The sequence below is a fragment of the Caretta caretta genome, chromosome 3 (assembly GCF_965140235.1).
Source record: "Caretta caretta isolate rCarCar2 chromosome 3, rCarCar1.hap1, whole genome shotgun sequence".
Taxonomy (NCBI): Eukaryota; Metazoa; Chordata; order Testudines; family Cheloniidae; genus Caretta; species Caretta caretta.
In genome coordinates this window covers 209816578-209841526 of record NC_134208.1, presented here as the reverse complement: position 1 = coordinate 209841526, position 24949 = coordinate 209816578, and the positions used below count along the sequence as shown (strand labels likewise).

Genomic DNA, 24949 nt, shown 5'->3' with positions numbered 1-24949 from the left:
GCCCAGACCTGAAACTACCAGCGTGACCTCATCAATTCTGCAGTGACTTGACAGTTCTGCTCACTTGACTCCTACCCAGCAGATAGCAACTAGAAAGAGTTACCACCACCAGGCCAACTTTCTTCCTCCACAGCGCCACTGCACTGGTCCCCAACCCGCTCGTTAATTTCTGTTAGGAATGCTGTATGTGAGGCAATTGCTAGGGATTATGACTCAGGACATCAACAACAGGTGAATCTAAGTGTATGTGGCTTTCATAATTTGACTGTTATGTCTTCTCACAGTTCATGCTTTTCCAGAGTCACTTAGGGTTCCCAGCTGAGGGGTGAGGTAGCAGTTGATGTATTGGAAAAAATAAGAAGAAAAAAATAAAATAAATAATCTACAGGCAAATTATACCAGCCCTATCAGTAATCAAAACAGTTTCCATTGAACATCTGAGAGTGGGATTAGACTCTGTTCACCCTGAAGAGGAAAAACCCCTCCACATGCTGCCATGGAGTTTCCAGATGTGGACGGGCTGATAAATGGTTTGCTCTTCTGAGCAGCTGCGTTTTGGTAGAGAAAACAGGGCGATAGAATTTCACTTGCCCTCCTTGGGCTTTGCTGAATCAGCACCTCCCAGCTCTGGCAGCATTCCTCCCCCGAGAAGCCTGAAGCAGCTGCATCATCATCACGTCCGTAACCAGGCCAGCTGCGATTATAAAAATGCGTGCGCACGCGTTTAGAGGTGCAGCAAACCGCTCAGCTGGTTGGGGTTGAACCGAGGCTTCTGTAAAGAATGACTCCCTCCGAAATGGGACAAACCCATGGCCCAGTTCTGTCCTTTTGCCCTGGTAGAACACCGTCCTGTTCTGAGCCCCGATTCCAGCCCCGCTTTGCTCGCCATCTGGGGCAGTCATTCGGCGTATTACAGAGCACATGACTGGGTCTGTATCCACGCCCAGAGCCAAGTTAAACTACACAGAGATGGTCTGTCATATATTTGTACTTTATTAGTTACTATGTTGTCTCACAGTAACATGTACCTGATCTTAAAAAAATCTCTCCCCCGATGGCTTGGCTGTGAAATGTGGGAGCCCTGCCTGTCTCATGCCCTGATCCTGAAGCCACTTGCTCAGAGACTTCACTGTAAGGCTGCATGGACTTCCCTTGACCTAAATGAGATGGATCATGTGAGTCAAATTAAGCAGGCATGTGCAGGATCAGAGCCTTTGGGAATGTCTGCCCCACAATGTAATCCCAATGTCAGTGGGACTTGAGCCCGCCAGCGTAACGTTTGTAAACCCAGGCTTGTGCATCCACACTGAAAAGTGACCCTAGTTTAGAATTTCTGGATCCGGTCTGTCAAAGGGTGTTTTCGTAGAATCATAGAATATCAGGGTTGGAAGAGACCTCAGGAGGTCATCTAGTCCAACCCCCTGCTCAAAGCAGGACCAATCCCCAATTAAATCATCCCAGCCAGGGCTTTGTCAAGCCTGACCTTAAAATCTTCTAAGGAAGAAGATTCCACCACCTCCCTAGGTAACACATTCCAGTGCTTCACCACCCTCCTGGCGAAAAAGTTTTTGAGTCCAAGGCCAGCAGTACTGCCTACTGATGATACTCCAGGCTATGTCGCCCAATGGCGAGTCAGTGGCCATGTTGCCTAGCAGCTACAGTCCATGGTAATGTCACCCAATATGAAGCACTGTCAGGCAGGCCAGCTGCCACCCCAACACCAAAACACCAGTAATCAGCCAACACCCAAACCAGTAATGAGAGAAATTGCATTACACAAACGATAAACAGTGCAAACAGATAAATTGCCTACCTTTGCATGTCCCCGAGCTCCCTTTCTCCTCCTTTCTACCACCTACGTGGAGCTGCTGAAGGCACGTGGAGGACTGCCGGGAGCACATTTGCCCTGTCCAAGCTGCATGGGCCCCCAACCATGATATTGTCCAATACATTCCTGGCCCGCAAAACATGGCACCATGGAGGGCACTCAGGGCGTGGGGCAGAAGCCCTGTGGCCATTAGTGCAAGCAGCCACTCAAAGAGGTCTTTTTGCTGCATGCTCTCTTTGTCCCTGAAGTGACTGTCCTGCTCCAGAAACCGTGCTGCAAAGTCTCTCCTCCCACGCTGCAGCCCTGCCACCTTTCCACGGGCTGAGACCCTTTCCTCTGCTGGTTGGCCGTCTCCAGGATGTCCACCCTCAGTTCCTCACAGAAACGCTTCCTTTTTGACCAGTCAATGACGGTCCGAAATCCCAGGCTCCTGCTGGAGTGCGGAAGGGCCTGAAAGCAGACATGAACCAGTGCATTATTGTCTTAGTACTTCACAAAGTGCATGGTCAGAGAAAAGTGCCTGTGGAATCTCAAGGCCAAAAAATTATACTTTGTTCAGCTCAGCTCCAGTAGAGTCTTCAGGGAGAGGAACGCTTCAGTTCCTAGCAGCTCTGTGGACACAACTGACTGATGCAGAGTGAAAAGGGTGCACTCCCAAGGGGAAGCTGCAATTTACAAATGCTATCTGCTTACGAATGGAAGACCATTTAAGTGTGTGTACGTGTGGGGAGGGGGCGTGCCGTGCTTTGCTGCCTAAGGTTTATCGGTCCCTCCCGGCAGTGCATGTTCTGGAGGAGACAACAATCCCGGAGATTGCTGAACGGCGAACGGACATTCTAGTCCAAGCTACTGTTGGCAGGCTGGGCGTGTACGCCACAGAGGTTTCCAAGCTGACAAACACATCTGCGAGTGGAGTGGGCTGGTGTCCCGTACAGAGGGCTCAGAAAACAGACCCTTCCCAGAGACGTGACTACCTCTCTGGAGTTCCTACTGTGGGGAAAGTTTGCAGATAGCAGCACCTGGGAGTGGGTCAGGATGCATGGTGGACCAGCAGGATGGTGCATGAGCATCCACACAGATTATGGTCTCCCTACAGTTTACGATACAACCTGCTTTGACTACATCTACCCACGGGCTACATGCAAACGCACACGGCAATACGGCCTCTCAAAGAACTGCACAGCCAGCCCCCTTTGCCCCCAGCACATTTCTGGGCTACATATAACCCCCTGGCCATATTCTGGATATTGATTTGGTCTCCCAAGGCATGGATTTTGATTTTGTCTCCCAATGCTGCGGCATGTGAAAAGAGAAGGTAACATATGGTTCTTACTTTTAACGCCCCCCCCCACGCACATCTTTGTAAGAGTGTGTAAGTAACTAGGAAAATATGAATGTTAAATGCTCATTTACCTGTTGCTTGCGCTTCCCAGTCTCCATGTGGAATTCCATGTGGCAGTGGTGGTGGCCAAGGCATTGGCCTGCATCCCACAATCAGCAGATACCCGCTGCTACCCGTGGCTTGTAATAAAATTGCTTTGGGTCATAAATCAGAAATTCCTCCCAGTCGTATATTAACAACAACAAACATGGAGGCCTGAAGCCGAGCGTCTTGCCCGCCTCACACCACACATTTATCAGAATCTGGATGTGGTCCCAGGACCAGAGGGCAGTGCACTCGGTGAAGGGCTTCTTCTTGTTGCTGGTCCTAACTAACGCAGGCGATGGTTCACTCCGTTTGCCGCTCAGCGGTCAGAACACAGTGGAAGGGTTAGACGCCAAGCAGCTGTATTTTAACCAGGAGGTTGCTTCCATTTCTGGGGGTCAGTGGGCTAATCTTGGGATAGAAAGGATAGGAACACTTGTCCATGGGATTGTGGTGAGCTCTCAGGACACGAATCTGGGGAAGCCAGGCCTGAGCTGCGTCCACACTGAAAAATGGTATCCTTTGGACCCAAGTCCCATTGGGACTCAGGCACAGACCTGCTCCCTTTGCCATGTCCTATGGCCCGGGTCCAGAGGGCTTACTGACCCAAGTCAGAGAGATGTGTGTGTAGACAGAATCGGGGCTTGAGCCTGAGCCAATCACTGAGATTTTTCAATCCGGATCAGCTGGTTTTCTAAAAGCTCTGCTCTAGGAATTATTGCGGGGCAGGTCTCTGGCCTAGGCTATGCAAGAGGCCGGACTAGATGATCACAATGGGCCGTTCTGGCCTTGGATCAATGAAAAAAATAAGCAAACCAAGTTGTCTCCTCCCTCCTGAGCTGCTTGGAGGGCCACAGAACTGTTCTGGGAGCGCCTCCCTCCACCGTGACCGGAAAGGCTCGGGGTGTCAAATCCTTAGCAAAGAGAATTTCACCCCAAGAGAGGAGTCATGTTTCACAATGGAGCCCGGGCTGTCTCTCTCTGAGGCTTTGCAATCATTTCAGGTCTTGGTGAGGTCAGGCCAGCCGGCTGCTGGCCCGCAGAGGTTTCTGGAACAACATCAGACGGGGAGGGGGGAGCCCGTGACATTGAGAAACGGGGAGAGTGGGGCCTAGACTGCACAGCTTCCTATAAAAGTGCGGCCCGGCATCTGGCTGAGCCTGGGGCTGTCCAGAGAGCTGCTCCCCAAAGAACAGGCCCTGCCGACATGCTGCTGAGAGGGTCCCCTCGTTCAGGTCTCCGCAAAGCGCTCACCGATTTTCGGTGCTTTCTCTCTCAAGTTGGGGCCCTGAAAATTGAGGCCACTTTTGTACGTTTTGGCCTGAGAATGAATAAGCTGTTGGTTGTCGAATTCTCAATCACCAAGTGCAACTAGTGAAAGAGGAACTCAGGGAAAATATCAGTATCGATCAAATTACTATCCGGAAGGCTGCCTTGTCTCATAAGGCATCTCTGCCCTGGAGGCGCAGGGAAGTCTGGTACAAGCTGTTTGGAGCAGCAGCGTGCCATCCCCGAACTCTCAGTCAGCATGGGTCAGGCTTCGGAAATCACGAGACTGGCTTAAAAATCATGAGATTTTAAAAAGAACCATTTCTTTGACAGCTGGTTCGGAGTCTTTCGGGTGCACGTTTTCCAGCCTCTCTCTGAACCCAGGAGGGCCAGAAAGGCCATTATTTTTTTAAAGGAAAGCTGAGATTCTCACGTATTCACATGAGTCCAGAGGCTGCGGACCCAAGAAAAACACCCACCGTTGGGAGGCTCACGATGCAACGGAGAGACGTGGCCAGACTGGGCCAAGAAACGTGTCTCCCCTTGTGTCTGTGGCGTATCCAACCATAGGCACCGACTCTGTGGGTCAGCTCCTCCCCTCCCCCCAGCACCTCCCACCCACTGGCGGCCCCCCCGGTCAGCGCCTCTCCCTTCCTCCCAGCACCTCCCGCCCGCCACGATCAGCTGTTCCGTGGCATGCAGAAGGCCCTGGGGGGATGGGGAGGAGCAAGGGCGAGATGCGCTTGGGGGAGGTGGTGGAACGGGGCAGGAAGAGGCGAGTTGGGCAGGAAGAGGTGGGGCCTGGGGCAGAGCGGGGGTTGAGCACCCCCCGGCACATTGGAAAGTCGGCACCTTTGTATCCAACACAATGGGGCCCCAATCTTGATCAGGGCTTCTGGGCGCAACTGTAATGGCGCAGCGAAACAACTGAATAACTAACGGGGGAATTAATTATACCGGACCTCTCTCTGCTGCCGTCAGCCAGCATCTCCCACATGTCCAATTCATACGGGCAGTATCACCCTCCTAGCATTTCCAGGAGTCAGGCCCTACAGATAATGAGATTAGCTTTAAAATGAGGAGCAGATTTAAAATAGAAAACATTCGGGCTTCTATGTATTTGCCTTCTGATTTTTAAGTCTCTAGGGGGTCATGTTTTCCAGCTTTTCTCCCCAACCATAAGGGCTGGAAGCTTTTTTAAAGACCATGAAAGCTGAGATTCGGATGCAATCCTCTGATTTCAGGAGCTGGGGCTTGAAAAAACACACCAAACATTGTGACTCTCATGCAACATCACAAGAGTTGGCAACACGGTGTTGACCTGACCGTTGAGATCTTCGGCTTTTGTCAGGTAAAGGCCGGGCTCACTTCATGACTCTGAATGGCAACAGGGCGGCATGGTTAGCAATGACTGCACCTATCGTCCAGGTCACATGCTGCAGAGCAAAACAGACATTTAGGGCCGGATTCTGCCCATCCAGACTCCAGCTGGGGAGCGAAGTTCAGTGGGACTAGTTGTGGCGCAAGGCAGGTAGTGTTCAACATGGGTAACGGCCCTTCCTGAGAAGACACTGGGCAACATCTTCAGATCACAGGAAGACCTGCAGAGTCATCTCGTCTCCAGCGCTGCGGCAGGACCAAGGAAACCCAGACCAGCCCTGCCCCGGGTTTGTCCAGCCAGTTCTTAAAACCTTCCAGTAATGGAGATGCCACAGCCTCCCTCAGTAGCCTGTTCCAGAGCTTAACTGCCCCGAGAGTTAGGAAGTTTCTCCTAACAGCTAACTTAAATCTCCCATGCTGCAGATTAAACAGACCTTTGTTCAATGTAAACTCTGTCAGCTGATGTAACCCTTCTCCTATCTTCTACTATGGCAAATGCATTACGTACAGGACATGGGCAAGCAACTAAACAGGGCAGTCTAGAACTGTGCAGTCCATCGAGAATCATTGCAGCTGCTCCCGCCCCTGCTCTGGTGTCTGTTTTTAATATCAGTGGCATTTTCCAAAGGAAAAATCACGTGAGCAACAGGGGAGTGTGAGCTCTCTGGAAGAATGTCACTGTTGCCTGCTGCCATTTGATTACAAAACTGGTCCTGTGAAATATTTAAATGACGATTAAAACCAAAACAAACCCTCCTCTGACCGTGGATTTCCCTAACCCAGCACTGAGTGTTGAGATGTGACCTACCCAAGGGGTCCCCAGAGGATGGCCAACTGGAGGGCTTCCCCGTGCAGTGTCATTCAGCCACACAGGTGAGACCACAGAGGTGTACATTTCTAGCATCCTGCATGAGTTGCATGGAAGAAAAAAGGGGAAATTATTTACTATACCTTTGGTTCTTAATTAACCCCTTAGCACATGTCAGTGTTGTCAACCCCATGCATTCACTGGGCCCTCAAAAGCATGAGGTTTTTTTTAAAAACTCTCAGGGTTTAAAGCCAAACAAAAACACATTTTGGGGTATTTTTTTCTTTGCCTTCTGGATCTGAGCTTTTAAGGTGCCCCGGGCCACGTGTTCAGGCTTTTCTCCATAACCACTGGTTAGGATCATCCTCTTTTAAATAAAAGCTTAGATCCTCACATCATCACCTGATTCCAGGAGCTGGGGCTTTAAGAAAAATATCAAATATTGCAAAAACTAAGGATCAGATACTGAGGAACACGCCCCTGACATCAGTAAGCTCCTTCAACTGTGGGGGAAGCGCAGCTCCCACAGGCAAAAGCCAATTCAGGGCGATCAACACAAGATTAGCAACACAAGATTAGCGCACACCCTGGAGACAGGCACAAAGCAAAAACAGTCACAAAAAGGAACTCTTCAGATTCTGAGCAGAGGCAGGATGGTGGGCGGGCAAAAATCCTGCAAGATGATGGATGAAGCCCTGTCCCCAGGCGAGGCAATGGGGATTTTGCGGTTCATTTCAATGCGGCCAGGATTTCACCTGTTATCTCCAGAGAAGCAGAAATCCAGGGTAAGTAATTTCCTCTTCGCTAAGGATTCTCTCTCTGCAGGACTCTCCTTCTTGAACAGCAAGAATCTCAAAGGAGGTCTCTTGAAAGCAGAATGGGAGGGAAACGGCATTGAGTAGCTATGCCAAGGCCAGTGAAAACAGCGTGAACAGGGAGAAAGCACTGTTACGTAGAGCACAACAGGTCAGTCAGCAGCCAGACATGGCCTGGGGCTCGCTCTCCGACTGCTAAAATGGGCCAGTTGAAAATCAGGGCATCCCACAATGAAGCCAAACTTCTCTGGGACGAGAGGACGTGGAACAAAGTTCTGGAGTGCAAGTCCCAAACCAGACAGAACCCAACAACAGCCCTTTGTGAACGTGGGGAGACCAGGCAGAGCATGCAGATGCTGTGCAGATGTGGGTAATGGAAGCGTCCCTGAGGCAGGCAGTGGTGGCAGCCTTGCCTCGAATCCGTCAGCTGTCAAAAACTGAAAAGATTTAATCTTTCCGTTGCCAAAAGCTGTGGAAAAAAAGGCAGCAAAATGTTGGCAAAAATGAATTATTTTTGTTTTTGTCAAAAAATTTCACAGGGAAAAAAATCCCTGCATTTCCCAACCAGCTCTGACGCAGGGCCTGGGCATGCTGCTCCTCACTGCCAGGCTGTCGGCACACTGCTGCTGTTCCCAGGCACACCCAGTCCCTGGGCTGCTCTCTCACGGGCTCGGCCATGGAGAGGATGGACTGCCCAGCGGGTAGGACCTGTTCACCACAAGTATCCTCTGAGCCCTTGGGCCCGTCACTCCCAGCCTCCCAGCGCCTCAGTTCCCCGTCGGTACAATTGGGAGGTGCTCAGTACCATGGTAACCGGGAGCGGATAAGTACAATGGACAGCTGGCACCTGCCCTTTTCTTGTCCTTCATTGTACTTCTCTCTTCCAGCTCCCCTGGCCTTCGCTCGCCCCATCTCAGTCCTTGCAGCCTCCACTCCAGGTCTCAGTCCGCTGGGATTTTAACCTGCCTCAGATCCTCCCTGGCTCCTGGACATACAGGGAGGTTTGGAACCTGCCTCTCGCATTCCCCCTCCCTGGAGATCCTAGTCCCACACGCTGCCTGGCGGGAGGCAGCAGAGACAGCCAGTCACTGCCCCCAGGAAATGCCCACAAGGGAGTAACACACAACGGCGCGGGGAGCCCGGGCACATGGGTTGCAGTGACTGCCGAGAACCAGCCCAAGGTTTGGCCGTTCACCAGCCCAGCTTGGATCATGCTCCCAGAAACCTCCTTGTACTCTGCCGGACTTTCCTCATCGTCTCTCCTCCTCCTCCTCCTCACATGCTTCCTCCTTCTCCTCGCACATTCCTTCATGGTCCCTTTGCTCTTCCCTTTTGTCCCTGGAGTTCATTGCTCCTTCTCTTGCCTTCCCCTGTCCCTATCCCGGTCCCTGCGCACTCCAGCTGGGCTCCTGAGCGAACGTATCCCGCTTCCCCAGCCTCGACTGGCATTGTCGTCTCCACTCTTTTGATGAGGTATGCCAGGGACAGGAGGCCGGCCTGCTTGCCCGCCTCCCGCTGGAAGCCCCCACTGATTTCAGAACAGAACATCACGGGAGACATGGCTGACTGGCTGAGCAGGGCCCTGGAAGCCAGGACTCCTGGGTCTGTTCCTGGCTCTGCTGTGGACTCGCTATGAGACTTCAGGCTTCGAAGCTACTAACAGTGCCCCACCTCACCTCCATTTGTAAAGGGCTCCGAGCTCCTGTGAGGGGAGGTGATGCTGGAGCATGACTGAGCCTCGCTAACGTGGCTCCTGGTGCTGCGCTTCCCCTGACCCGGCAGCCGGGGGGGGAGGGGGGGGCAGGGCTGCTGTCTCTCATTGGGCCCATGGCAGATGTTAGACCCTCACGTGGTGCTGCCTCCCTTACATACACCAGGCTGGCCCATCCATGGTCCTTGCGCCTCAGATGGGATGCGTCGGGAAGCCCATTCCCAACTGGCCATCAGGCCCTGGCTGTGATGTGCGTCCCCATGTTGCTTGCTCCCCGAGGGCCCATGAGCTGGTCTCGGGGGACACGGCTGAGGGTCAGCGCAGATGCAGACGCAGCCATCAGACCCAGTGTTGGCAGGAAGAGCCTTGCTGCCTACTGCTGGCTCTCACCCGGCTGACCCTGGACCCTTTGCCAGCTGGGCTCCTGTGTGCCCAAGGCAATATGGGACTTGGGGCAGCTTATCACCAACACTCCTGACTGGCCTCTGCCACCCTGCAGCGTGGTGATGCTGAGCAGCCCGCCAGGGAAGCTGTGGGCCCCCAGCCTGTGCTCTGGGGCCACAACCACCACCAAGCTATTTGTGGCAACATTGGCAAGGGGAGGCGAGGCTGGGGAAAGGGAATGACCAGAATGCTAACGCCTATGAGCAGCACAAGTTCCCTCTCTCGTATGGCGAGAACCCCACGGGGAAGATGGGGAAGGGGGAAGAGTATCTTCACACGCCAGCCCTGCAAAACAAACATGATCTTTCTACCACAGTCCTCTCCCCAGGCCCAGACCCCAGGGCCCAATGGTTGAGGCCCGGTGGAATTATAGCTGCTAAGCGAACAGTGAATAGCTCCTCGGACCCCAGGAGTACGGCGGACGCAGGGGAGGGGTCTCTGAGTCACAGCAATTCCCAGGGCTACCCACTCTCATGTACACTTCTTGTAGCCTCACAGACTAGCCCCCCAATCATGCAAAGCAGGCGGCTGGAAATGCAGCTGACAATAACAAAAGACCATGCTGGTATCCGATCAATGGCTGAGCTGTCCCAAGGCAGATGGGTGAATGGGATAAACCGATTTAAAGTCACTGATATCCCTCTCACATTAACACGTATCCTTCCGGGAACTCAGAAGCTATGCTGTCCATGCTGCGCCGGCGTCCCTGGTATTGTGTCCGTCACGCTCTCGTTTAATACTTGTGCCAGGAGATAATTGGGACGCTCAATATTTCTGTGCCTTTAGTCGTATGTTAACAATGACCAGCCAGTTTGAGAATGGCAGGAATTTGCTGCAAACGTGCAAGGGAATGAGGTTGCCTTGTTAGTTTCACCACAGAAACCTAGAAGCCAAACAGTGTCCTTATCTGCAGCTGGGACTATAGGAAGCAAACAAACAAAACAAAAAAATAGACAAAAAAAAAATCTGGGTTTTGTTTTCCTCAAAAACAAAGGGGGAAAAACCCCTCCTCTTCCTGCTTCTTAACTCCCAAGGGTGCCCGGATAAACAGCCGTGAGCTGATGACCTGTGTCACATTTCTGCCTGCCCATTGTGTCTGCCGCGGAGTGCCTGAGTTACCATTGTGTTGCATTTCCCTCCCTGCAGGTTCGCTGCCTTCTGGCGAAACCCTTCCAAATCACTCGAGAAGAGTGAAAACAACCCGGCCTTTCAAAACAACAGAAGGCTAATATTATTGTTTGAAAAGACGCAAGGGATCCTCCTGTTGTCAGTCAGGGAGCCCTGTAGCATAGAGACAAGCCAGTCCTGGCACAAGGGACTCACAACTTGCCCACTTCCTTCCTGGTACAGTACAAACGCCCCCCCAGGAAAAGAGCAGCAGAGACAAGGAGGAAAAATGAATGTTCATTTTTCAAAGGCACTTATGATTTCTTCAGTCATCCTAGCCTCCACTCACACAGCAACGCCTCCAGACGGGTCAGACGTAGCGGGGCCTGACCTTAGGACCTGTCCAGCTCAAAGCAGAAGTCTGTACTAGTGGAACAAAAGGAACCCCTCTGTGAGCTTGAAGGCAATAGCAGACTCAAACGCCACCATATATGCTCTAACCACTAGAGGGGGACAACGATTCAAATGGCGACAGCATGGGTACACCGGCACGGGGACGGTAATGAAGACGTTAGTCTCGTCTCTCACCACACTGGACTGGACCGTGCGAGGAAGGCTGGAATACAACATGCAGCTTGTATTTTTCAGGGGATAAACCGAAAGCAGCTAATGACTAGGAATGTGCAGGGATCGAGCTGTCAGTATATTCCTCTGTTGGCAGGGCTGTGTCAGCCAATGAGCCCATGTGGCCTGAGCCCAGAATGCAGGGCCGTGGGGCAGCCGCGTCAGTGAGCAGAGCAGGGGGGTGCAGCCGACTGGGTTGGGGTGCACTCCCTGCTGCAGTGATGCTGGCTGGCCTCGGGGAGAGGCTGGCTCGGTACTGCTCACTGAACCGACAGGACTACAGTGCCCAGGCCTTGTGGTCTCTGGGCACAAAGGGGATGTCTACACTGCCATAAAACCCCACAGCACCAAGTCTCAGGGCCTGAATAGCCGCACTGTGCTGTTACAGCCTGAGCCCTGTGTGAGCTCGAGTCAGTTCCCGTGGGGCAGCCGCGGCCACGCCACGGGTCTTTTATCGTAGTGTAGACGAACCCGAAGAGTTAGCGACTGGGATTGAAGGCACGGGGTGAAATCCTGGCCCCACTGACGTCAATGGGCAAAGGATTGGAGGGGTAGCCGTGTTCGTCTGTATCCACAAAAACAATGAGAGTCTTTAAGGTGCCACTGGACTCAACAGATTTATTTGGGCATAAGCTTTTGTGGGTAAAACACCCCATTTCTTCAGATGCATGGAGTGAAAATTACAGATACAGGCATAAATGTGGAAAGGATTTCACACACAGTATTTTAGAGCCTCTGGCCGGATCTGAAGTTCATTCCAGTCGATGGGAAATTTCCACTGACTGGTATGGGTGTTGGATAGGGCCCAGTGAGCGCTCATCTTGAGCTGCCTTGTCTGGCTGGGCGCGAAGGGTTTTTTTTTTAAGGCTGGTTCCCCAGCAGAGTGAGTCGGAGCAGGATCTGTGTTGTACATGGAGAGAGAGTTAGGCATCCCTTCATGGGCGGGGGGAGCCAGCTGCCTGGAAAGTCTGGTGTGGCAAACTGGAGGATTATTAGCATCAAGATAATTTATGCATTTCTTTGCTCTTCTCCCCACAGCCTTAGCTTGTGTTCTGGAGTAACATTCCCATGAGGTCTGAGGGGTCATTGTGTTATTCTGCACTAAGCTAATAAACAGAAAGCCAGCACAGAAAAAAGGGATTTGTGAAAAATGGATCCTAGGACTGTTAAATTGTTGGGGGTCACTGCTTTGTTTGGAATGTGAAGGATTTACTGCTACGAATATTTCCATTGCAGCTTTTCTGGTACTTTCACTTTCCTGATCAGCTTTAACCCCAATAATCTATTCTCCTCCCAGCACAGAAATTCATTGTGGTCAGCTTGTCTGACCTCCTGCATAACCTAGCCATAGAAACTCAGCTGGTGATTCCTGCATCCGGTCCCTAAATTCTGGTTTATCATGACATAGTGGGGCCTTATGGCTCCATACTAGGTCCTGTGTTGTTTAATATGATTATTAATGATCTGGAAAGTGGGGGGAAGGGGCGGGGGAATGAGCAGTCAGGTAGCAAAATTTGCAGATGATACAAAGTTATTTAGAGATGGAGTGAAGGTTTTCGCTGCAGTGGGAGAAGGGCCTGGTGATTTTTCTTCAGAGGGTGAAGGAGAGTGGTTGCTGAGGGATTTTCCTAAAGATATTTACCAACATGTTCTCTCTTGGCTGTGATCTATAGGTTCCTCTCTGCAGCAGCTGAGTTTGAGCCCTGGCTCTGAAACCCAGACTTTGATATAATACTCAAAGCAAGGGATTCAGAACAAATCTGGAGGGGTGGGGTGTTTCTAGGTGCCTTTTCGAGACAGGCTTTATTAAACATGGCCAGAACATTACAACATAACCTGACAGCTTAGTACCATCGCAAGCAATAGGCCGAGGCAATCCTGCAAACCCCATGACTGCGCAGGAAAAGCCCTGGCATTTGATCGCATTATGACTGTCCTTGGAGAAAACCCAAAAGGATTCAGCGCTTGTCTATACAGGGAAATTGACTGGCTTTGGGTCAATAACAAAGTCACTTTCATCCAGAATCCAGTGCCCACTGGGGTGTTATTCCAGAACAGGTGGAGGGGGACAATTATTCTGCTATAGTTATGCCAGTCAATTTCCCCACGTGGACAAAGCCTGAGGAGAACATGGTCACCAAGCATGTATGAGAGACAGGGACTTTACACAGAGTTCATACAGCACAGTGAGAGCCACATAACGAAGACAAGACTTCCAAAGGAGTCACGGAAAAATATATTCTCAGAACTCGCTCAGTGCTGGCATTGTGAGCTTGTTCTGAACTGAAGAGGTCTTGTCACAATTGAAACAAGCATTCGAACAGGTCAGGGTGAGCTGGAGATGTACAGAAAAATGACCTGCTTCAAACCTGACCCACAAATAACTACCCACAACACTTCACTTCTCAGTGAAAATGGATTATGCTGAGGCTTGAGAATGAAACGAGATGGAAAAGGGGTACAGAACTCTCTCCTAAAATCCACCGGTACAGCCATTTTAATGGCCTCCGTCTATCCAGGACCAGCAGATGATTTGCTGAGCTCACCCCCAGCAGCTAGTTGTGGGCTCTCTCCCTTGGAGCAAGGCAATGGGCGCTCAGTGATGTTTCCAAACATGCTCTTTCGGGAAAGGGCTCTGAGTAAGAGTTTCCCGTTTCCGTTGCAGAACTCAGCATGGGCTCAGGGCTGGGGTGGCTTGAACATTTTCCATCTAGACTTTACTGGGGCAGAAAATTGGAATTTTCAACTAAAGAAAAGTGTTAGTGGAAAATGTTTCTTGAATATTTGCAGCATTTCACTGGAAAACCAGAAAACGCAGAAGCCATTTCCCCTCCCCCCCACTCGTTTTCTGAAGTTTTTGGCCTTAAAATTTTTCAACGAAAAGTCAAAATTTTCCACTGAAAATGTCCATGAAAATCCAACAGTTTTTGTTTGTTTTCAGAAACATTTCCCATTAAAGGAATGCACACACACACACCCTTCCGGCCACCTGCAGTCAGCATAAATCCTGTCCAGTGATGAGCAGCGCTCAATACCCTGAAGAGCCAGCGAATAGAATTGCCCCTCACTCGACACCTGTCTTGATTGAGCCAGGCTGGCCCAGGAACATGCACCGGTGGCTGCTTGCACGGATGAACGGGGCGGTGAAAGGGGAGGAGAAGAACACGTGCCTCCATCCCATTGTATTGATCCTTCCCCCCAGCCCCATCTCTTAGTGGCAGGCACAGGCTCTGCAGTAGAACCAGACAGCCCACGGAGACTCAGCTCCAATGCCAACAGAACAATGGCTCTGTGTGTGCCTGGGGGCACTGAGGCACGCAATGGGGAATGACACTGGCCAAAGTTAGTAAGCAAGGCTGATAACATGAGGCCCAGCAGAGTTCCCTGCTCAGCCTGTTGCATGGCCTGGACAGTCCTTGTCTCGGGGAAGGCTGGCTGGTTGTGGCTTATCCTTGTTTTCTTTGGACTTGCCCTCTGCCTTTCTAGCACTGCCTCTCAATCCCCACTGCGCCTACCTTTCATTATACTGCCCAAATAGGCAACTTTGCTGCTATTGGGCCCGATCTAACACCCACTGAAGCCAGGCTTTTCACTAGACCAGGCCCCTAAAGAGCGTTTTCATCACGGGTGGAGCCTTCGTTCTCAACTTCCTCTATTGTGTCTGGTCTGCCGCGGACTGAACGCTGGTGCTTGGAGCTGCAGGGGGGCATACAAGCCTGTTCTTCAGTGCATTGCCCCGCTTGGCACCCAACTCTGTCCCTGCAGCAGAAGCGGTGCTTTGCTATGGAGGAAGTTTGCCATGAAATGGCTGCGTGTCCCGTGGCTGCCAGCGCTGGCCTGCAGGACCAGGAGGAGCAGAGAAGCAAAGGGAAATGCATTCAGTTTCTTTGTAAAATGCAGTTTTGAACAGATTACTTTTGCAAAGTTGATCTCTCTAGGTTTTCTGTTTGGTTGGTTGGTTTTTAAATCTGCTACTAGTGAAAGAAAGCAGCAACAGAAACCATTCAACAGCAGCAAAGGGACCCACAGGAAAACAAAACACAAGCGCCAAGCTTTTCCCAAAGAGTTTTAAAAAAATGGAAACATGGCTCAAAATAAAAATTGGAATTAAGAAAAACAAACATGAAACTTGGAATTCCTCACGACATAAGTGAGAGGCCAGGGCCTCGCCTGCACATGGAGCTTCTAGCGTGCGTCTCAGGCCAGCAACGTTGCGTGTCAGCACTTATTTCATCCCGGTATAAGGGCAGTTGGGCCAGCATAAATACGTCTACACTGAGGGCTTCATCAGCGCCGCTCTGCCAGCAGAACTCCGTCGCGTAGACATGGCCTAGCGCTGCAGCAAGGTCACGGCTGGTGAGACGGCTACATTTCTAATGACCTTATTGTAAACGCATCAGCAGCAACAGCTCACGCGGAAGGAAACCCGCATGATGAATGGACGCCCAGAACGGAGCTGCTAAAGGAAGTGTGTCCTTCAGGAAAGAGGAGCCCACAGCGCTCTCACTAAGGTGCTCAGACAAGATGCTTCAGAGGTAGTGGAGTTTATGCAGCTGGAAGAATCAGGGGACCGAGCTGGAGCTAAGGGAGCAGAGCACCGAGAGGTTATTTCAGTGTCTGGCCTAAGGCCAGCATTGCCCTGGGCCAGAGCAGGGGGGCTGTATCTGGACCGGGCTCCTGCGGGGCTCCACGGGGGCGGGGGGTGCAGCTGTGGTTTGGGCCTTGCGGAAGCACCGCACCCCTCACACAACACAGGAGGGCGGGACAGAGACCCTGCAGCAGCCTTGGCTACAGTCGCCTGCCGCTGCAGGATGAGGCGGTGGGGAGGCCGCACAGCAGGACTCGCTAGCAGAACAGTCCCCGCCAGGCCTGGCCCAGCTCCGTGATACAGGTGAGCATTAGGGTGCCGTCTACCCCGGCGCCACCGAGCCAGGGGGACACGGTCTGTTAAACCCGCACCAGCAGAACGACTCCCACCGCCTTCACTGGGGGGAGCAGGAGCAGGCCCCATGCTGAGAAGTCGTCTCACGCTGCCTCTGAAACAGCAGAAAAGTGTGTGTGGGGTCTACATAGAAAAACCAACCCCCCCCCATTAACCCAGGTTTAGAGCACAGCAAAAGAACACCGTGCTCCCATAAGCACTTCCAAGACTTCAAGGTGATTTTAGTAAAATGGGAATTGCTCTGCTGTTCTCTTGATACATTGCCCAGAAAGTAAGAGCGGTGAAGCAATTTACATCTAATTAATGACTGAAGTTCAGGGAGAGTTTCACCCAGCAGTCTCCCGGCCACTAACTTGTACAGAACGTGCTGACATATATTCCCAGCTGAGCACAGCAATTCCCTAATCACTTGGGCCATCCAGTCTGACCCTCTGTATTGGGTTAGACGTCCCTGTATTAATCCCACTAGATTTATCAGCTATATTCTTGAATCTCTCCAATGACTATGCCTCAGCTCCTTCCCTTAGGAAGTCTACTCCAAAGCCTCCTGCTTGCACTGTGAATATTTTTGCTAATATCTAGTATGAATTGTTCCAGCTTTAAGCCATCACTCTTTGTATTACTATTCTTACACCCCCGAGAATAAATTCCTTCCTCCTTTGATGTTAATTCCTTGAAGGGACGTAGGCACGGTTATGTCTCCCCTGTAATCTCCATTAGTCTAGACTGGAGGCCAGACCCTAACTTTTGGGGAAGATCCATTCCTGGGCCGGGTCAGGAGCCAGTCTCACCCACAGTGCAACTTAAAGTAGTCTCAGAGCTGCTCCAAAGTGCACCAGCTGCAAAAGTTCTGACAGCCACAATTGCTGGAGTATAGAGGCTCGCTGGTCGAGACACCATTTCCATATGGGACCTCAGGGCTCCTTAGGTAGCTGTAATGACACATTCCAGCTGCTCTGCACGGTGCAAAGTTTGGCCTTTGGAGAAATCCCCGTTACAACAGTCAGGCGGGAGAACGGAAGGGCAGATGGACTGATCAGTGGTACCTCAAGCCAGTGCTCTCTTCCCCCTACACTCTGGTGGGCACTACACTGGTCCTATGCCACTTCCTGGCTAGGCAAAAGAGGGCATGGTGGGGGTGTCCCTGTGCCTGGCTCATCCCCGCTGGTCAGAACAGCCCTGGGGGGCTCTAGGAAGTTGAAGGTAAGTTTGATCAGCCCTTAGGCTGCTCTAAATGTAGGTCTCACAATGCAAGTGTAAATGGAGAATCATCACTGAACGGGTGTGTTCCAGTGGGGTCTCACAGGGATCGGCTCTTGGCCCAGTGCCATTGATAACATTTTTATCAATGACTTAGAAGAAAACATAAAATCCTCACTGATAAATTCTCCAGACGACCCACCAATTGGGGGAGAGGTGAATAACCACGCGGACAGGTCACTGATACAGAGCGCTCTGGATCGCTTCTGGAGCTGGGTGCAGGCAAACAATGTGTGTTTAATACAAGTGAATGTAAATGCAAACAAAGAACATAGGTGACACGATAGGGGGCTCTATCCTGGGAAGCTTTAACTCTGGAAAGATTTGGGGGTCATGGTGGATAATCAGCTAAACATGCGCTCCCAGTGCGAATCTGCACCCAAAGGGGCTACTGCAATCCTGGGATGTGTAAACAGGGGAATCTCGAGGAGTAGCAGAGAGGTTATTTCACCTCTGTATTTGGCACTGGTGCAGCCCCTGGTGGAATCCGGTGTCCAGTTCTGGTGCCCACAATTCAAAAAGGATGTTGATAAACTGGAGAGAGGTCAGAGAAGAGCCACAAGAATGATTAAAGGATTAGAAAACCTGCCTTAGGCCTGGTATACACTAGACCCAACACGGGTAGAATGGCATCTCTCAGTGGTGTGAAAATTCCACAGCCCGGAGAGATGTAGCTATACCAATGTAACCCGCTGTGTAGACAGCGCTAGGTCGACAGAAGAATTCTTCCATTGACCTAGCTACCTCCTCTCAGGGAGGTGGATTACCTACACAGATGGGAGGACCCCTCCTGTCAGCAGATGTAGTGTCTACACTGAAGTGCTACGGCTGTGACGACATACCCTTATTATGGTAAAACGAAGGCGCACAATCTAATCTAGTTAGCTTAACAAAGATGTTTAAGGGGTGACTTGATCACAATCTCTAGGTATCTACCTGGGGAACAAATATTTAATAATGGGCTCTTCAGTCTAGCAGAGAAAGATCTAACACCATCCAGTGGCTGGAAGTTGAAACTAGGCCAATTCAGCCTGGAAATAAAATGTGCATTTTAATGGTGAGCTGCGACGGGGCAAGGCCAGATGGCTATAGAAAAGTAGTGGGAGATAGATATATTAGCTCCAGGCTAAACAAATCCCTGGTACCAGGTTAAGTGAAATGGAAGCTGCTCCAGGTCAATTAAGACACCTGGGGCCAATTAAGAACTTTCCAGAAGGCAGGGAGACTGCTAGGTTGATTGGGACACCTGAAGCCAATCAGGGGCTGGCTGAAACTAGTTCAAAGCCTCCCAGTCAGTCAGGTGGGCGCGCATGTCAGGAGCTGTGGGAGGAAGTTGCGCTGTTGGAGAGGCTGAGTAGTACACCCCATATCAGGCACAAGGAAGGAGGCCCTGAGGTAAGGGTGAAGTGGAGCTTGAGGAAGTGAGGGCTGCTGTGGGGGAAGTATCCCAGGGAATTGTACATGTCATGTTTCTAAAAGGTCAGCTACCATAGCTGATACTATTAGGGTCCCTGGGCTGGAGCCCGGAGTAGAGGGTGGGCCCGGGCTCCCCACCACCACCACCTTTGCCCCCTGATCAATCACTGAGACTGGGAGACAACAGAGACTGTGCAAGGAAGGATAACTTCTCCTCACCTCCCTCGCTGGCTTATGATGAAAATGGCTAGGTAGACTGTGACGCTTGTCTCTAGAGAAAGAAGGGTTACGTGGAAGGTCACAGTGAGCCTCTGAGGCTAGCAAAATCCACCAGGAAACATGGGACCCATGGAGGCAAGGACAGAGCTTTGTCACATGAGCGTAATAAGCCACTGGAAGAATTTACCAAGAGTCATGGTGGATTGTCCATCACCGGCCATTTCTAAATGGCAATTGGATGTTTTTCTAAAAGCTCTTCTCTAGGAATTATTGTGGGGCAGTTCTCTGGTCCGTACTATACAGGAGGGCAGCTGGATGATCACAGTGGTCCCCTCGGGCCTTGGACACTACGCATTTATGCTAGGAATGGGCTTGAGCCCCAGCTGGGCCCAGGGGAATATAAAATGGGCTCAAAAATCACCTTTGCTGGCCAGCCTTCCAGTAAAGCAATGAGCACAGTCCAGCTGGACCACAGCATGTGTCTCGGTGCTAATGGTACAGAGAAAGGCATGAGATTGCCCTTTGGCCTTTAGCAGGGACCTTGGATACTCTACAGAATCACGGGGTGAGTGTCTGGCCTGTGTAATGCGGGAGGCTAGACTGGATGATCACAATGGGCTCTCTTGGCCTTGAAATCGATCCACATCCTGTTAAAACGGGATGGGCTCTGGGGAAAGCACATTGCTAAAATAACCCCCGTAACTAACCGGGGTTAGCAAACTGCCCTAGAAGATGAACGAGTCCATCACTGGGATTTCCTCCTCTCTCTCTCTGTTGGTGATGTCTCTCACAGGAGCCATTTTTCTGTTGTTTCAGTTGCCTGTGTTCCTCATTTTCGTCTTGGCAGGTTAAGCCTTTCCTCTCCAGCATGCATGTTCCTGGCTGTTGTGTGCCCTGCACTCAAAGCCATTCCCAGTGTTTTACAGCCGGCTGTATTTCACAGAACATATCAACCAACCGCGCACATGGCTTGTCATAGTAGTCTCCTACCCACCCACTTACTGCCTTTGCTTTTATTTCACCACAAATAATACATGACAGATAGCTGATCATATCAATTGTGGTTTGGAACAATATTCTCTGGCAATCACTAAAATATGACTTTGAAAATATAATGGGGTGATAAGTGGCCATTGTAAATATTTGTTAAGTTAAGCAAAAGTGCAGACCTGGAACAGAGATGAGATGGTACAACTGGATGATTAAAAGAACAATAGTGCCATGATGAAGTTCTCACCAAAAGGTGTCTAGTTACGTTTAGTGTATTTATGTATTTTAAAGGACCCCTTCTGCTGGATGGAATAGAAAGGAAACAAATGGATCAACTTGTGAGTTAATGTTGGAGCCCTGTCCCCATCGTGACACACTCAAACTCTTGCAGGAAATAGAGCATGTGTGGTGATTTGTGCCTAGCGTGTTGAACAGAAAATCAGACATTTGGATTTGTTTCCATTGGCGTCAGTCTCACCCAAACCCGCAGGTTGGCTTATTGGCTGTAAGGTGAGACCTGTCAGATGGGGCCCTTGTTTAAAATTGGTCCATTTTTAGCTTTTGGCCAAATGTTTCAAATGTGCCTAAATGACTTAGGCTCCGAAGACCCATTTTCAAAGTGACACAGATACTTGGGATCCTAAATCTCATTGAAAGTCAGTGGGACGTTAGCTCTTAGCAGCCAGATTTTAAAAGTTACATAGGCACCTATGTGCTTCTTAAGGCTTCTAAATACCATTATATATCCCCCCCCATCCCGCCCCCCTGAGACACCTGGCTCACTTTTGAAAATGGGACATAGGTGCTTTTGGAAATGTTTCTCTGGGCCTTATTCTTATGGGCCATGGCCACAGCTGCACCATAGTGAAGGCTGAGTAATTGCTGTGTGCGTAACACGAGCTGAATACCTGCCCTGCGCAAGTTTAATTTTACAAAATAAAATCAATTGAAAGAAAGGAGGAGGTGTCATGTGCTGGGGTGCATCCAGACCAGTGAGGGGTTGTGTTACCAGCTGCCCTGTGACCCTGATGGCCTCACAATGCTTTTGCTGCTGTAGCTCCCATCCTGGGCCACTCCCAACCAGTCTACCACCATGCAGGTCACACCCTGAGGGTCTGTGTGTAGCTACAGACCTGGTCCAGCAGCTCTGACCCCAGCAGCCTGTCAGCAACACACCAGCACACTCTGGCTTCCATCAGCCTTGGTTACTACTTGCAGGGTGATCCCAACATGCTGCCAGTCCTGAATTTTACCCAGAACACTTGTCCTGCCTTCTCCTGGGCAGTTCAGATATTCAGGGTCCATTACCCCTCTAAAGGGTCAATACCAACAGTGGGCTACTCTAACTGGAGTTACCACACAGTTCAGTTTAAACACAGCACTGGATTGGTTCAGATTACAAATAAAACAAGTTTATTAACAAAATCAGATAGGATTTTAAGTGATTTCAACTATGAGAGAGAACATTACAAAAGTCTACAAGCAACTAAAGGTGAAAATACACATTTAAAAATCTAAAACTTAATCTAGGAAATTTGGGTTCCAGGCTCTGTTTAAACTGGCCTTTCTCATCCCCGTCTGCCAGCAAGATGGGGGCTGACCTCTCCCTGCTCAGGACTTCTGCCAGGGGCCCAAACTTGCTGGTGCCTTTGTCTAGTTAGGTGAGAGAGAGAGACACACACACACACAGCTTGAGCTTGGGGTTCTCTACCCCCTTTCAGTGAAACTTTGAGGTGGATTCTTCAGAAGGTTTTCCCTCCGAGCGAAGGCCATTCAAACAGTAAAGGAGGTGACATGGAGTCTGGTGGCGAAGGAGGCTCCATGCTCCTTCTTCCCATGTGGGTTTTTTGAAATGCAGATTTGCTTTGTCTCCTGCTGTCTTAGGACCTTGTTTACTACTTATACGGAAATTGAGACAAACACACATGCCTTTGTTTAGAACAGGCCTGTTTAACAGCCTTTGCCCAAGGCTGGGCTGTGTGGTTTTGAACACGTGTGAGCAACATCCTACAGGGGGATTTCCTAACTTGACGCAGAATGTTGCTGCAAACATGTCACCATGATGTGATTGACCGGCGAGTGACTAGTTTTCAAATGACATCTCACCAGGCATAGTTAGTACGAAGATTTTTACTCTGGTGTGTAGGGTGTGAAAACAGGGGTGCTGTCGGTCACACCTCCCCCCTTACAAGTCCGCAGGAGGCTGGCTGACCCAGGGCAGCAGGTGAGAGCCCTCAGTCCTGAACGGGGCATCTGCCACCATGTCTTCTTTTTGCTTTATAGGAGTAGTTCCCATGTCCGATGTTGGGAGTAAGCTGATCCATTGCAATACTGTGGAATTGCAGCCTTTAGTTTGATGTGACCAGACTAGGGGAGAAGGGTCAGTTATTACCTGAACTTTCTGTTAGAAAGATGGAAAGAGCCATAACGGCTCGGCCACTCACACAATGACACCTCAGTTTCCCTCTAGAACAGTAGAATTCTATTCAGTGGGTGTCAGTTTCTTGTTGTTTCCCCCATCTGCATGAGAACAGCCCCTGAACTGACGCCTAGTGCATCTGTACACAGCTCAAAGTCTGGACTGGCCAGAACGGGCTTTCAGTCTTTAAGGGAGCAGGTGAGATTTGACCACCCCTGCCCAGGATCCCAAATAAGGAACTCTGGCTGCTCCAATCTTATATTTAGAGGCGTTTATAGTTAGATCAGCCTCTGAGCTTTGACAACACAATCTTCACGTGTTTCTTGTGATCAGACCAAGAATTGCTGAACACCTCTATATCATCGGCGGCACTTGCGAAGTCCTGAATCCATTTAACACTTGGCTGACCAGCCTCTGAAAAGTGGTTCCTGCATTAATCAATCCAAATGGCAACATACTGAATGTATAAAGTCCCATATCAGCAATAAAAGCAGATTTTTATGTGCATCTTCATCATCTAAAGGAATTTGCCAATATTCCTTAACTAACTCAAAAGAGCCGAGCTATTTAGCTTTGCCTAAAATATCCAGTATATCATCTAGGCTTGGGATGGAGGTGGTGGAATCTCCATCATTGGAGATTTTAAAGAGCAGGTTAGACCAACACCTGTCAGGATGGTCTAGATAATACTTAGTCCTGCCATGAGTGCAGGGGACTGGACTAGGTGAGGTCCCTTCCAGTCCTGTGATTCCATGATAAGCGTCTGGCACTGTGACAGCACTGAGTTTCCTATAATCAACACAAAACCTTACAGTGTTGTCTTTCTTAGCAACCAAGACCACAGGTGATGCCCAAGAGCGGTCAGACTCTTGAATCACTCCTAGGTCCAGCATGCTTTCTATTTCTGTACAAATTTGCTCTTGTACCTCGCCAGAGGTGGCTGTGATCCTACAGTAATGAGCTTATAAGTCAGCAAGTAAGCCTTCCTTGGCTTGCTAGAAAACCCTTGTTTGGGCACTTGCAGCACCAACAACACCTTCGTCTTCCCAGCTGGTGTTAATGCACCACAGATATCAATGCTTTCCAGAGACGGAGTCAGTCTGGCATTCAGCCATCAGATCAATGAGGTGGTGTGCCTCAGTTTCCCCTCCTACACAGCAGATCATGTTTACCATGGCTTCCCTGCTGTGATAGGCTTTCAGGCGGCGTGGGCTGAGGGACATGCTGGCCGCCCTTCCCGCAGCCCCCCTTGGCCTGGAGCAGTGAACCACAGCCAGTGGGAGCTGCGATTGGACGAACCTGCGGTCATGGCAGGTAAATAAACCAGCCCGACCCGCCAGGGGCTTTCCCTGTACAAGCAGCAGCCCTAGTTTGAGAACAACTAATACAGAAGATCAAATGGGGCATCAACTGTTGGGGTACTTCTCTACAAACGAATAGCAAAGAGGGTAACATTTTGTTCCAGCGTTGGGGTCCCCTATATGCATACACTCCCAGCATAGATTTCAGACTTCCTTTGAACCCGCCACCAGACCATTTGTCTCCTGGTGATTGGGGGTGGCCTTTAGTTGTTTCACCCCCTCCCCCAACTTCCATAATTCACTGAATAGCAGAAACATGAAATCTGACCCACGGTCAGATCAAATCTTTTTAGGGAAACCCTCTCTGCTAAAAATTGTGAGAAGGGATTTTGCCACAGAATCAGCCTTTATATTAGTTAGAGCAACTGCTTCAGGAGGGGAATGATTCTGGGGAGGTGAGTGCCTGGGCTCCTAGCCACCCTCCTCCTTCCCAGGGCTAAAACAGGTCCCCCTTGACACCAGGCTTCTCTCTTTCTCTCTGGCGCTCACTAGACACTGGGGCTTGCACAACAGAATTGCCCGGGATGGCAACTTCCTGTGTAGAAAGTAAAGATTTACCCCGTGTTCCGTCTCTGACCTCCCTCAGAACATGTGCATCGGAAACATACTTAAGCGAACAGATCAAACCGTTGGTCACAGTCCTTAGCCCCTTTCCCTTTGCCCAGAGGGTCACACATTTTATAGGCACACTCATTATGGGCCAGGCCAGCGCTTCTGCCGAGAGTTCTACATTTCAACGTGGACACCTTAATCTGAAACCTTTGCAAAGCAGCTTTTTAAATCCAGCACGTAGCGAAGCTTGTTCAATCGGCATTTCATTGAATACATTTAAAGCTTTACGCGAGAGTTTTGCGATCATTGTGGGGACTTCCCTGTCCTGTGGAACTTTGTGTCTTTCACTTAGCCTTTCAAAAGTGATGAGGTATACTT

At 50.4% G+C, this 24949-nt stretch overlaps 1 long non-coding RNA gene across 4 annotated transcripts in view; it reads right to left on the bottom strand.

Moving 5' to 3' along the window:
• Nucleotides 1-24949, bottom strand: part of LOC125633257 (uncharacterized) — a 317997-nt gene that overhangs the window by 77236 nt on the left and 215812 nt on the right. For 3 of the 4 annotated variants that reach the window (XR_012667898.1, XR_007355549.2, XR_007355548.2), the window contains one exon: nt 1814-2278. This is a non-coding gene — a long non-coding RNA (uncharacterized LOC125633257). Of the gene's footprint in view, nt 1-975; nt 2279-24949 lie in introns of those variants that run through there. The other variant, XR_007355547.2, reaches the window with a different exon arrangement.